Source organism: Oncorhynchus kisutch, linkage group LG14, assembly GCF_002021735.2.
Source record: "Oncorhynchus kisutch isolate 150728-3 linkage group LG14, Okis_V2, whole genome shotgun sequence".
NCBI classification, from domain to species: Eukaryota; Metazoa; Chordata; class Actinopteri; order Salmoniformes; family Salmonidae; genus Oncorhynchus; species Oncorhynchus kisutch.
In genome coordinates, this window is record NC_034187.2 from 60,125,909 (window position 1) to 60,139,853 (window position 13,945).

Consider the following 13,945-nt stretch of genomic DNA (forward strand, 5'->3'; position numbering starts at 1 on the left):
AGAGAATTATATCAAAACAAGGCTTACTGAGTAGCCCCATCTAGACTGATCTCATTACCATCTTCCCTTTCACCCAGTTGGCAAGATAAGAATCCTAAAGAACAAAATGGATTATATTTCTGAGACAGTTGTGAAAATGATTCTGTCCGTAATCAATGAAAAATACATGTATTGAGATATACGCAGAAATTGCGTGGTTATAAATGTATAAAAATCCACTTCAGTTTATAGGTCCAGTAAAGAAGCCTATCTCAGGATCTTATAAGAAACACGGTTATTTTTTCCCTAAAGCTCAGTCGTTATAGAGTAATAAGTACAACATACATTTGACTGTGAATCCTCTGTCTATGAGCAAACCAAATTCATCAAATAAAGCAGTTCTGTGAGTGGTGTGCTTTTGGGTCGTCAAAAGAAATAAAGGACCCCTGAGTGTATAAAACATTAGGAACACCTTCCTAATATTGAGTTACAACCCCTTTTGCCCTCAGAACAGCCTCAATTCATTGCCCAGGTTGACTCCAATGCTTCCAACAGTTGAGTCAAGTTGGCTGGATGTCATTTGAGAGGTGGACCATTCTTGATACATGGGAAACTGTTGAGTGTGAAAAACCCACCGTTGCAGTTCTTCACACACTCAAACCGGTGCGCCTGGCACCTACTACCACACCTCTCTCAAATTCACTTAAATCTTTTGTCTTGCCCATTCACCCTCTGAATGGCACACATACACAATCCATGTCTCAATTGTCTCAAGGCTTAAATATCTTTATTTATTAACGTGTCTCCACAATAAGGGATCATAGATATCGCCTGGATTCACCTGGTTAGTTTATGTCATGGAAAGAACAGGTGTTCCTAATGTTTTGTACACTGTGCCTTTCAGGAAACTCATCTGAGAATTGTGTCACAGAGAAGACACTCCACTCCATTGAACCGCAGGACAACACGTGTAAAGCTAGCAAGTGCTTCCCGCACCACCAGACAATATTCATATGATATAATTTAATATATATAATATATATAATTCTATTTTAAATGTGCATATGTTAATGCAAGCATTGCAAATGATTGCTGAGCCATCCATTCCATACTTAAAGGTGCTGTAATGTCTTTACAGGGACAGGGCAAGTGTGCACACTGTCAGATAGCAGCCTGTTGATTAAGCCATTGAAATCCTTAGATTAGTGGGGGCTAATTTTATACAGTGCTCATTAGTGCTCGGAGGCCCTGGCATACTGTAGGATAAAGTATTTTTACACCTGCAATCACTGTCACAGTGCCAAGTTCACGAGCAGTCAAATGGGATTAAAAACAGAGGGTCAATTCACATCTTGGAATACAATTCAGAGTTCTAGATTTGACTTTTAGAAAGATATATGACAACTCTACAAACAACATCACTATCCTTATAAAAATGTTTACGATGTTAGAAAGCCTATTTACAGTTGAAGTTGTAAGTTTACATACACTTAGATTGGGGTCATTAAAACTCATTTTTCAACCACTCAATACATTTCTTGTTAACAAACTATAGTTTTGGCAAGTCGGTTAGGACAACTACTTTGAGCATGAGACATGTAATTTTTCCAACAATTGTTTACAGACAGATTGTTTCACTTATAATTCACTGTGTCACAATTCCAGTGGGTCAGATGTTTACATGCACTAAGTTGACTGTGCCTTTAAACAGCTTGGAAAATGCCTTTAGAAGCTTCTGATAGGCTAATTGACATCATTTGAATCATTTGGATGTGTACCTGTGGATGTATTTCAAGGCCTACCTTCAAACTCAGTGCCTCTTTGCTTGACATCATGGGAAAATCAAAAGAAATCAGCCGAGCAATTTCCAAACGCCTGAAGGTACCACGTTCATGTGTACAAACAATAGTAGGCAAGTATAAACACCATGGGACCATGCAGCTGTCATACCGCTCAGGATGGAGACGCGTTCTGTCTCCTAGAGACGAACGTACTTTGGTGCGCAAAGTGCAAATCAATCCCAGAACAACAGCAAAGGACCTTGTGAAGATGCTGGAGGAAACAGGTACAAAAGTATCTATATCCACAGTAAAATGAGTCCGATATCAACATAACCTGAAAGGCCGCTCAGCAAGGAAGAAGCCACTGCTCCAAAACCGCCATAAAAAAGCCAGACTTTGGTTTGCAACTGCACATGGGGACAAAGATCATACTTTTTGGAGAAATGTCCTCTGGTCTGATGAAATAAAAATAGGACTGTTTGGCTATAATGACCATCGTTATGTTTGGAGGAAAAAGGGGGAGGCTTGCAAGCCGAAGAACACCATCACAACCGGAAGCACGGGTTGGCAGCATTATGTTGTGGGGGTGCTTTGCTGCAGGAGTGACTGGTGCACTTTACAAAATAGATGGCATCATGAGGGAGGAATATTATGTGGATAAATTGAAGCAACATCTCATGACATCAGTCAGGAAGTTAAAGATAGGTCTCAAATGGGTTTCCAAATGGACAACGACCCCAAGCATACTTCCAAAGTTGTGGCAAAATGGCTTAAGGACAACAAAGTCAAGGTATTGGAGTGACCATCACAAAGCCCTTGCTGTCTCTGCCTGGCCGGTTCCCCTCTTTCCACTGGGATTCTCTGCCTCTAACCCTATTACAGGGGCTGAGTCACTAGCTTGCTGGGGCTCTCTCATGCCGTCCCTGGAGGGGGTGCGTCACCTGAGTGGGTTGATTCACTGTTGTGGTCATCCTGTCTGGGTTGGCGCCCCCCCCCCCCTTGGGTTGTGCCGTGGCGGAGATCTTTGTGGGCTATACTCAGCCTTGTCTCAGGATGGTAAGTTGGTGGTTGAAGATATCCCTCTAGTGGTGTGGGGGCTGTGCTTTGGCAAAGTGGGTGGGGTTATATCCTTCCTGTTTGGCCCTGTCCGGGGGTGTCCTCGGATGGGGCCACAGTGTCTCCTGACCCCTCCTGTCTCAGCCTCCAGTATTTATGCTGCAGTAGTTTATGTGTCGGGGGGCTGGGGTCAGTTTGTTATATCTGGAGTACTTCTCCTGTCCTATTCGGTGTCCTGTGTGAATCTAAGTGTGCGTTCTCTAATTCTCTCCTTCTCTCTTTCTTTCTCTCTCTCGGAGGACCTGAGCCCTAGGACCATGCCCCAGGACTACCTGACATGATGACTCCTTGCTGTCCCCAGTCCACCTGGCCATGCTGCTGTTCCAGTTTCAACTGACCTGAGCCCTAGGACCATGCCCCAGGACTACCTGACATGATGACTCCTTGCTGTCCCCAGTCTACCTGGCCATGCTGCTGCTCCAGTTTCAACTTCCACCTGACTGTGCTGCTGCTCTAGTTTCAACTGTTCTGCCTTATTATTATTCGACCATGCTGGTCATTTATGAACATTGAACATCTTGACCATGTTCTGTTATAATCTCCACCCGGCACAGCCAGAAGAGGACTGGCCACCCCACATAGCCTGGTTCCTCTCTAGGTTTCTTCCTAGGTATTGGCCTTTCTAGGGAGTTTTTCCTAGCCACCGTGCTTCTCCACCTGCATTGCTTGCTGTTTGGGGTTTTAGGCTGGGTTTCTGTACAGCACTTTGAGATATCAGCTGATGTACGAAGGGCTATATAAATACATTTGATTTGATTTGATTTGACCTCAATCCTATCGAAGATTTGTGGGCAGAACTGAAAAAGCATGTGTGAGCAAGCAGGCCTACAAACCTAGCTCAGTTACAACAGCTCTGTCAGGAGGAATGGGCCAAAATTCACCCAACTTATTGTAGAAAGCTTGTGGAAAGCTACCAGAAATATTTGACCCAAGTTAAACAATTTAAAAGCAATGCTACCAAATACTAACTGAGTGTATGTAAACATATGACCCACTGGGAATGTGATACAAAAAAATTAAAGAAATAAATCATTCTCTCTACTATTATTCTGACATTTCACATTCTTAAAATAAAGTGGTGATCCTAACTGACCTAAGAGGGAATTTTTACTAGGGTTAAATGTCAGGAATGATGAAAAACTGAGTTTAAATGTATTTGGATAAGGTGTATGTAAACTTCCGAATTCAACTGTATATGATTGGTGAGTCTTGTGAGGTAATTGGAGGAAAAACAGCATGGGAAGTTTCATCCTTATCTCAGGTAGCTAAAGGCATTGCAGATTCTCTTTATTAGAGCTCTAATTGGTTAAGGGGAGTTGTTCATCCAGTCTCCCATTGGCTGCTATGTCCCAGACACTTGCTTGGCTCCTGGCAGTTTGGAGCATGTCTCGAGTTTCATAGATTTCTTTGGCCGCAGGCAAAAGAGATTGAGACACGAAGTAAACACACTAATGGTTTTACTGTATGAGTCTTGGTTGTCTTCGCAGATTGCAGAATCACCTTGAGGTGTGCATGGCCTAGACTACAGAGGTGAACAGGATGGCATCTGGTATGGGTGTGGGCTTCGTAGAGAGAGTTCTCTTGGACACCAAAACCAAAAAAACGCTTTAGGTCAGCTAACAGAGAACACTCGAGAAGCCACTACTTCTCAGTGACACGTTAGAGTTTAACTGTTGTTTTGTCTGGTTGGCTTGGAGTTTTCACTCTTGGGGAATTTCAAAGAACTCTGTTTCTGTGACAGAGTGGTGGTGAAGGGGGATTTTGGTTCTCATTTTGCCTTTACTTTCTGTTCCACTAATTACTTTCTTATTTTGCAATATAACTTGCCTCAGGCTCTAGTAGTCACCACCTATCCCATTCATGTTTTTGGTGTGTCACAGCAAGTCAATCTCACAAAACATTATATAACTTTGTAAGAAAAACAGAACTCAAAACCTAGATAAGTCTTATAAGTCTTGAACTTGTATTTTTAAGAGAAAGGACAACTGAACAAATGAGGATGTTTATGACAAAGCTGACAATGTTGCCTTTTGTATGTGTTTGCTTAATGAAAATTCCTGAAGGGTGAAATCATTGTGATGATGCCTTACTTGCCAGTTCATGTTCATCAAGAGTTTCATGATTATAAATCCAGCATGACCCAGAGCTCTGGGAAGTGCTGTGCATGCAGAGTGCATGTGGCAGCCCATGTGAAACTGCTCTCAGCCAATTGCATTGCAAGTGATTTAGCTCTCTGGCCAATCAGAAACGAGTTGAGTCAGCATGTGAAATAGGAAGTCCTTGGTGATGGCAAATATCAGAAACCAATGTACTTTAGGAGAGACTCTTTCCCTCTGGCTGTTATCTTAGAACATCTGTACGTGGAATATACTAGTCACCTTACCATCCACCATCCAGGCATATCCAATAGGAGCACTCAATTGTTTAATAATGAACAATGGATGAATTGACAGACCTAACTTGTAACAAACACAAAGTCCTCACTACTGTGTTATGCACAATGCCCTTCAAGTTTTGGTTTGCTCTTCAGATGGTAAACTTAATAATAGAAAGTGATGACTGAAAAGTGCTTCTGGACATCAGAACAGCTATCACTAACCTTGATTTGGATGAGGACTTCTACTTCAATGAGTCGGAGGCGAAGGACATATTGATTATCCCGAGCAGGGCTCATATCCAGGCTCTGAAGCTCGTTGGATGTGACAGGGCTTGCAAACTATCACAGATTACAAATGGAGACCTAGCCGCGAGCTGTCCAGCAACGCAAGCCTGTCAGATGAGTGAAATACCTTCTATGCTGGCTTCTAGGCCAGTAACACTTAACCATGCATGAGAGCACCAGCTTTTCCAGATGACTGTGTGATCACGCTCTCGGTAGCCAATGTGAGTAAGACCTTTAAACAGGGTAACATTCACAAGGCCACAGGGCTAGACAGATTACCAGGACGCGTACTCAGAGCATGCACTGACCAGCTGTCAAGTGTCTTCACTGACATTTCCAACCTCTCCCTGACCCAGGGCTCTGTTTTCAGCTGGAGTTAAGGCAGTGCTAGTGTCAAACGCACATTAGTTTGGAATTGTCTCATGTACAAACTGGCACACTGGTATTTTCCAGCCCTAATGCCAGGTTCGGCAATTTACCTGTCTAACATCAGCTTGCTTGCACTCAGATGGGAGGGATGGAAATATTTGAGATGTGACCTTAAAACATGATTCAAAATGCAAATTTCAGGCAGCACTGGTTGGGATATTTAAGTGATTTTAGTGGCAACACAGTTGGTTATGGTGTGAATTTTGACAGCGGAAATGCAGCCTAACCAGTCAGGGCGTGCACTGCCCATATGCGCATGTAACAAGATGTGCTTTTGGTACTTGTATAGGCTACTTTGTATTTACAAACATACAACTTTTGTTTTGTTTGATTCAAAACCAAGAATAGCCTCTCCTCCTCTCAATGAAGGCTGTTTTATTTTTGTCCTGCCCAATGTAATCAAGTAGGCTAGTTACGTCCAATCACTTGGAAATAAATCTTAATCAACAAAGCTTTAATAAAATATAAAGTTTGAGTGAGGAAAAACAGTGAGAGGACAGTCCTTTTTTTATCTATGTATTGTAGGCAGGCTTACATTATTTTAACCATGTTTAGACATGCGTAAAAACCCCTCCATGATGTAGGCTACATGTGTCCATGTCCATCATGAAACAAGAGATGAGGATCTCGGTAAATACTGGTGAACCTCGTATTTATAAGTTATTTTCCTGTAACAAAAGTTTGTTTTCCGTTTCATATTTTTTAAACCCAAGCCCTCTGTAGGTTACCCTTCGCCTAAGCCTACTTTAACGAAGGCTGGTTCAACAGCAATGGATTGTCTTTTTTATCCTGGCGATTTTATGATATCATTACATTTTACATTTATTTATTGGTTGTTGAAAAAACCCCAAAACACAACAGATTGCTGGTTTTTCGTAGAATTTGACTAAAACCCAGTGAAATGATTCACTGTCATGATTTTTAGGTGGAGAATGCCATGGTGCGCATGCAATACAACTTCTGGAGAACTGGGAATGTGATCTGTATGTTGGTTCCAGTATATACAGTGTCCTCCTGAGGTTGGCACCCTAGGTAGATATGAACAAAACAAATGCTGTGAAAAAATGTCATTGTTGTTTATCAGCTTGATCTTACACTCAAAATATCATATGAATCTAACCTTAAATTTAGTTAAAATTGTTCAAAGAAGTTTTTGTTGTATACTGTAGTTGAATTTCTTTGCTCTCTGTATGTGTCCTAGTGTAAAGAGAACTCGCCCCGTAGCACTCACATCTGTAGCCATGAAATGCTTTGAAAGGCACCCTGGTGGGTCGCCCCCAGGTGATGAGGATAGGCAACAACACATCCGCCACACTGACCCTGAAAACGGGGGCCCCTCAGGGGTGCATGTTTAGTCCCCTCCTGTACTCCCTGTTCACCCATGACTGCTTGGCCGTGCACGTCACCAACACCATCATTACGTTTTCCGACAACACGACGGTGATAGGCCTGATCACCGATGACGATAAGACTGGCAATGTCAGTCTCCCTCAAAGTCAGCAAAGGAGCTGATCATAGACTACAGGAAATGGAGGGCATGGGCATCCCCCATTCACTTTGACAGGGCTGTAGTGGAGCTAGTCGAGAGCTTCAAGTTCCTCAGTGTCCCCATCACTAAGGACCTATCATGGTCCAAACATACCAACACAGTCGTGAAGAGGGCACGACAATGCCTATTTCCCCACAGGAAGCTGAAAAGATTTGGCATGGACCCTCAGATCCTCAAAATGTTTTACAGCTGCACCATTGAGAGCATCTTGACTGGCTGCATCACCGCTTTGTATGGCAACTGCTTGGCAATCGACAACAAGGCGCTACAGAGGGTATTGCATACCGCCAAGTAGATCACTGGGGCCGAGCTCCGTGCCATTAAGGACCTCTATCCCAGGCGGTGTGAGAGGAAGGCCCTAAAAATGGTCAAAGACCAAATCACACCCTGACCAAACCAAAAAGAGACATAAAAAAGACTCTCTAAGGTCAGTGCGTGACAGTACCCCCCCAAAAAGGTGCGGACTCCGGCCGCAAAACCTGAACCTATAGGGGAGGGTTTGGGTGGACATCTATCTACGGTGGAGGCTCTGGTGCGGGGACGTAGCCTCTGGCTCACCCCGCTTTGGTGGCGCCTCTGGCCACCGACCCCAGACTGGGCACCCTGGTTGCGGGCTCCGGACTGGGCACCGTCGCTGCGGTCCCCAGGCTCTCTAAGGTCAGGGCGTGACATCTTTGATAATCTTTTCATACTTTTTAACTCTGCATTGTTGGAAAGGGCTTGTAAGTAAGAATTTCACAGTTAAGTCTACACCGGTTGTATTCGGCGCAGGTGACAAATACAACTTTGTTTAGTTTTGATTTGATTATTTGTGTTCCCTATAGCTTTTCTGTAACAGAAGTGGTCAGTCATTTGACAAACTGTTGGAAAGGATAAAATGCATTATTCATGTTCCAGTGATATTGAAGGGAGACAATGGTTTAAATTGAACTACTTCACATAAACCTGACAGACATGAAGCTTTATAACTTGTTATAACATTTATGAGCCTTTATGTGTTATTATTTTAAGGATTCCTGTATTATACAGTATGTTATGTCTCTCTATGTAGCAAATTGTCGTACTCAAAATGGCTGTTATTTAGTCCGGAAGTCATACGTGCTGATAACAAGTCTTACAGTGCATTATAAATGGATCATAATATGTTATACCTGTCGGTGTTAAGTATTGTGTTGTGACCGAAAGCTTGGCCAGCATTGTAAAGCTGAGAGAAGTACCCAATGTTCTCTTAGCCGTTCTCTCTGACCAAACAAGGTTACTCTGTCTTGCTGCAATGCTCTCCTTCCCTGCTCAGTGCTGCTCTGGTATGCCTTGACTACTATGGCATGTGCTTCAAGATTTCCTGACACACGTACACTTACACTGGCCTCTTGCCAAGATATGTGCAGCCGGTCTTCTAGGAAAAAAGGAAATACACCCCATCCAGTTTCCAGACTTGACCAGGCTAGTAAACTGCAGTGGTGTAAATTACTTCAGTAAAAATACATTAAAGTACTACTTAAGTATTTTTGGGGGGTGTCTGTACTTTTACTTTACTATTTATATTTTTGGCAACTTTTACTTCACTACATTCCGAAGGAAAATAAGGTACTTTTTACTCCATACATTTTCCCTGACACCCAAAAGTACTTTTGTACAGGAAAATTGTCTAATTTACACACTTATCAAGGGAACATCCCTGATCATCCCTACTGCATCTGATCTAGCAGACTCACTAAACACAAATGTGTTGTTTGTAAATTATGTCTGAGGTTGCCCCTGGCTATCCATCGATTAAAATTGTTTTAAAAAATTGTGCCGTCTCGTTTGCTTAATATAAAGAATTTGAAATGATTTACACTTTTACTTTTGATACTTAAGTATTTTTAAGTATTTTTAAAACCAAATACATTTAGACTTTTACTCAAGTAGTGTTTTACTGGGTGATTTTAACTTGAGTCAATTTCTATTAAGGTATCTTTACTTTTACAAAAGTATGACAATTTAATACAGTGGACGCTGAAGCTACTGTAGTAATAGTTAATTTTGCAGCTAACTTTCAGTCTCGGACACACAGACACAAGAATTGTGCCCATTGTGTGGTTACTGTATGTTGGTCACTCTTGAATCAGAGTTTGGAGTCCTTGGTGTATGTCGTTCTCTTCAGTAATCATTCCATATTCTGAAACAAGCAAGTATGATACAGTTAATAGAATATTACATTTTGTGGGAAGATTTGCCAGGATGACACCCAGTTAACACAAATTACAATAATGATTCTCTGTAATTCTATTCACTTTCTGAATAGCTTTGGAAATAAGCCTCATGTCAACTTTTGTTCATCATCAAAAAGGAAAAACAAGATCATGTTACCATCCCCTGGATTGGAAGATGTGTTCTAACTTTCCTTTCCGCAAATATGCACAACATTGCAACAGACTATCCTGCCCTTGTTCTAAATTTGAGTATTGTCTCATCACAGAAAACCCTCTGATGGTATGAAACCATTATACTCAACTCAGTATTCACACTCTCTGGTTTCTTTTTTTGGGCTTCTCATTGGCTCAGCCACTTGATCACTCACATTGCGATTGGTCATATCGGTTGTTCACGAGGGCTACCATTCAGTCAGCACGTGTTCACCACACCCTGCATCAGACACCCTTGCCCTCCCACTTGTGGATTTCCTGTTTCTGTTCTAAGAGGCCTGAGTCAAGTAAGCCTTTGTCTCTTCTCTCCTCCTCCTCCTCCTCTCTGTTCTACTTTTATTATAGCTGGTTGAGAGAATCCAGGCCACCATGTGTTAGCTAGCTGCTAAAGGAAACAAAAAGCATCTCTGATCAATTATAGACCTGCTTTTACAACTATTAGGCTTAGTGACCGCTAAAAGACCTCCATAAAACCAGGGCACACAATATATTTTAATATAACATGGTTTAAAATAGATTCATGTAAAAGACTGATATATTTGTACAAATATTTAACATATTTATTGTAAAAAGAGGGGTAGAGCGTGTGTGAGTAAAAATTATATGTAAGATAACAATGAAGCCTGGTCTGTGAAAGAACGCCATAAGCCATCACACTGGCCGGGCAAACAATTTCTGTCTCTAAAATCTCTCATCAAACTTTGCAGTCTTCCTTTCTGTGCCTTTCTCTTTCATGTTCCCAAGGGAGAGCATGTCCGGAAAAATGCAAAGGCTTACTTGGCGTGCTGGCTTTACATTACATCACAGTCCTGTTCGACAAGTTTGACTATTGACCATTCTAAATACAGACCCGAGACTACCCCTCACACCTTTTTCACCTATAACAATTTGCCGGACAAATGAGTGAGGTAGTCCTACTGTATGTAGACTACATGACACACAAGATATTTGATGAATAGGTGAATGTTAACTTGACCAACATTTTGTCAATCCAGTTTCGTTAACTAAGTTGACACAGGCATTAGATAACTAGAGTCACAGAAGCGCCAGTATAGGGTAACTGTCTTTCTCTTATGCAAGCATGGGATCCTTTCATTCCCAGTATAGCCCAGTCTGACTCCGACATAGGAAATGTGCTAAAATGTGAATATATCACAGGTTAAAAGTGGATTTAAACATGAAGGTGAAGGTTATATTGTTTTAGAAGAATCTAATAGCCTGTATCAAATAAACTCATCACATACTCTATGAGGTGAGATAATGTTTATGACCTTCAAAACATTTGCTATAGTACAACAGGCCCTCGCTTGAGATGAACTCAGTCTTTTCCTCTCTGCTTATCCTCAACAAAAATGAGAACCCCCATTGGCCGACAGGCGCTATCACTCGCTCTCTGATTGGCTGAAGGGCATGTGCATGCGGCTGCCATGCGAGGAGTGCATGTAAGCATCCCCTGCAGGCAGTTCAGTTCAGGCTCTGGTCTTGAGACAGTACTTTTTTTAGAAGAGAGGCTTTCTCCAGGGCCTCCCTCATACCACTAATGACTGACTAACTTTGTTTTAAGAGTGAGCTCCCGATTCCTACGTTGGAGCCCAACTTCAAATGGACTGGACCTGAAGAACAAGGTGTGCTAGAAATCTCTTCCCCCTCCACTCAATGTGCACTACTAAAAGGTTACTAAATATTTCTTCCCATTTCTTTCATTCTTGTGAAACACTGGTTTATCTGGTTCCCATTGAATTTTGCTACAGTACATGTGAAACACTGGTTTATCTGGTTCCCAGTGAATTTTGCTACATCAATCCCTGTTCCCACACTCTTATGGCACTACACCCCTGGGCCCCACTCCAATCTCCCTATCTCCCCTGGGTAGAAGTTACATTGGTGGCGTCCACATAACTCAGTCACTGACCTACATCTTCCATGATTGAGTGGGAACACGTGTCAGTTAAATGGGCTGAGTCTTCTAGCCTATGCTCTTCCTAGACAGGTTAGCTGACAACGTCATGAAAACAATGTGCGCTTTTTAATGGGGCAGAAGGACATGTGTTGTTGTGATTCTGGATGGCAAAATAGCTAGCAACAATGAAAAGAAGCTGCCATGTGGGGAATCATAGGTGGCTCGTTTCAGCTAGACTATCTTGTTGTTGATATACCATGTCTTGACTGAGGTGTTTTGACTGATGTCACATATATGGCGAAAATTCGCTAGCTAGCTAGCTAACCAACAACTGTAACAATGTATTTGAGAGACAAGTGCTCATCGTGCAAACTTATTTATGTTTTCAGTAATATATGTTGCAAACAATCTAAGCCAACCCTGTCTGTGCTAAACAACCAACCTATCTATGGCATAACACGGAACTTGTCTGAAACCCAAACTATGCCATTGCCCATTTATTTGACTGTACCCACTGTAGTCAATTCTGAAGCATAAAATGTTAAATAATTACTCCAAACACGCCAGTTAAGATTTGACTCCTCCTTAGGCCGGGATTCAAAAGTGCACTTCAAGGTATTTTACGCTTGAGCCGATATCCACAGCGTTCTCTCAATGTGAATCCGATCTCTGTGAACATCAAGGAAGTGATCTTTGATTGAATCCCGGCCTAGACTGTTTTGCTATGAGTCTTCTGTTTAACTTCTTGGATATAGGGGGCGCTATTTTAATTTTTGGATGAAAAACATTCCCGTTTTAAACAAGATATTTTGTCACGAAAAGATGCTTGACTATGCATATAATTGAGAGCTTTGGAAAGAAAACACTCTGACGTTTCCAAAACTGCAAAGATATTGTCTGTGAGTGCCACAGAACTGATGTTACAGAAAAAACCCAGATAAAAATCCAATCAGGAAGTGCCGCATTTTTTAAAACTGCCTCATGCCAATGACTCCTTATATGGCTGTGAAGGAGCTAGGAGTCAGCTTACGTGTTCCCCAAGGTGTCTGCAGCATTTGTGACGTATTTGTAGGCATATCATTGGAAGATTGACCATAAGAGACTACATCTACCAGGTGGTCGGCTTGGTGTCCTCCGTCGCAATTATTGCGTAATCTCCAGCTGCAGTATTTTTCCGTTTGCTTCTGATGAGAAGCCAACTGCCACCACTGATAGATTATCGAATATATATGTGAAAAACACCTTGAGGATTGATTCTAAACGTTTGCCATGTTTCTGTCGATATTATGGAGCTAATTTGGAAAAAAAGTTTGGCGTTGTAAGTGACTGCATTTTCCAGTCTTTTTCTTGAAAAAAATGAACATTTGCTATCTAACTAAGAGTCTCGTCATTGAAAACATCCGAAGTTCTTCAAAGGTAAATTATTTTATTTGAATGCTTTTCTTGTTTTTGTGAAAATGTTGCCTGCTGAATGCTAGGCTTAATGCTATGCTAGGCTATCAATAATCTTACACAAATTCTTGTGTAGCTTTGGTTGAAAAGCATATTTAGAAAATCTGAGATGACAGTGTTGTTAACAAAAGGCTAAGCTTGTGTTTGAATATATTTATTTCATTTCATTTGCGATTTTCATGAATAGGAAATGTTGCGTTATGGTAATGAGCTTGAGGCTATGATTACGCTCCCGGATATGGGATTGCTCGACGCTAGAGGTTAAACAGGAGAGAGCTTAACCTAGAAGGGAACACATGAAAAACAAATTATCAAACTGTTAGGTTGAATTTAGACGGTCAAGTTTTTTTTCTATTCTGTGTGACCTTCCATGGCAAAATGGAGTTTAATGAAGAGGGAGACAAGATGTTCACTCAAGTCATGAGGGTGAGGAATCCCTTGACCACATGTCTCTTTTCGCTCTGAAGGGGTGTGGAAATCATACAGTTAAATAGTTACATAAACAAGTCTGCATACGCCACTAAAGTTAACATAATATATTGTTTCAACAAATCTAGTGACATCTCTTTCACGTCATCCACTTTTACCTTACATTTGCACGTTTTGAACCACTACTTCCCGGAGCACTAAACTAATGTCTTCTTTGACGTCTTCTTTGTTTACCGCAGA